Below are 1,427 nucleotides of genomic sequence, written 5' to 3'. Positions count from 1 at the left end.
CTGTGCCCAGCATCCCGAGCTGTGCCTGGAGTCAGGAGCTGTACCCGGCATCCCGAGCTGTGCCCGGCACCGGGAGCTGTACCCGGCATCGGGAGCTGTGCCCGGTGTCTTCACACCACAGGCATCTCTTCCTCGCTGACTTGCCTCGGTGCTGCATCAGCTCTTGGGTTTATTCTCTGAGGTGTCTCATGTTTGATAGTTGATCTGCAGTTTAACATTTTGTGCTTCTGCTGTATCAGCAACGATTTCCTCTTGCCCCTGTGCTATAAACCAGACACCTCTAGCCTTGACATCCGCTCACACACACGCGTCCACGGCAGAAACGATGCAGATGCTAAAAGAAACCTCACAACACCACCTGGCCCCGGGTGAGCAAACCTGTATGATTACAGTGAAGTCAAGTTGTGGCGTTCAGCTGCTCTCTACTGACTGCCTCAGATCTTTATTTTCCCACGTTGCTCCTGCTTTTCTTATTAAAAAAACCCTGATGTGTCATCAGATTTCCTGCTGGTGACGAAAGGACCCAGAGCCGGGTCCTGCTGTGGGCAATGCCGTTTCTGATCTGTAGCGAGATGCCTTATAGCAGCTCTTTGGGTGTTTTTTCCACTGTACTTTTGGGAGTTCGGGTGTTAGTACCACTGGACTCAGTGAGGGGACAATAACCCCAAGCAAACGTGGGTGCTGGGTGTAGGACGCTGCCTCCGGGCTGGCAGCTGCTGTGTCCCCTGCTCTGGCCACCGCTGAGTGGGAGCCAGTAGCCGTGGTGCGGGCTGTGGAGCGGAGCCTCAGCCCTGGGGAAAAGGGTCGGCAAATGCAGCTGGTGGCCAGATTTTCCTCCAGCAGAGAAGTGGTGGGAGCTTGTTTGGGTCACAAGCAGCTCCTTTAACGCGGCGCTGGAGCCGTCTGTGGGGTGGAAAGAGGAGCTGGGCAGATGGCCCCTCCCCGCATCGGCAGCATCTCTCTTGGGATTCTTGGGGTTTTTTTAAAGTCATACTTGCCCAGCTGATGTTCCTTTGAAATCAAATTTGTAAATACATTTGATTTGGAACTTCATTGGTCTCCTTCAAACTGTTCAAACTGTGATTTATTCAAAGACTGATCAGATTAAATCTGTAGGTTGCAGTGGCTATAAAATATTTACATTGACTTTCAGTTACACTGCACATGATTTCTAGAGAGCAGACGTGACGTTAAAGGCTCTAAATCTTCTGGGCATCTGTGGTGTTGTTGATAAATCAGTCTCCGATGATCCTTCTTGCTTATTGCACGCCTGAAAAAGAAAGGGGCTTCAGCTGCGCCGAGTAAAGTCCTTAAAACCGGGCGTTTGTCCGGTCTAGGCCAGACTGGCTGTGGTGACATCCTGTGGGCGCTCGCTGGAGCAGGGTGGGCAGATGTTTGGGCAGAGGCTGCCCTCGCACCCCGGCTCG

At 52.6% G+C, this 1,427-nt stretch overlaps 1 protein-coding gene across 1 annotated transcript in view; it reads left to right on the top strand.

The window, feature by feature from the left end:
• LOC104276381 (serine/threonine-protein phosphatase 2A 55 kDa regulatory subunit B beta isoform-like) overlaps positions 1-1,427 on the top strand; it is a gene marked incomplete at both ends in the record, with an annotated part of 7,298 nt that overhangs the window by 5,026 nt on the left and 845 nt on the right. The gene's annotated exons all lie outside the window — the stretch shown is intronic.

Source organism: Apaloderma vittatum, unplaced genomic scaffold, assembly GCF_000703405.1.
Source record: "Apaloderma vittatum isolate BGI_N311 unplaced genomic scaffold, ASM70340v1 scaffold21747, whole genome shotgun sequence".
Lineage (NCBI taxonomy): Eukaryota > Metazoa > Chordata > Aves > Trogoniformes > Trogonidae > Apaloderma > Apaloderma vittatum.
Note: the sequence above shows the minus strand (reverse complement) of the source record. Positions and strands in the feature narration are given on the sequence as shown.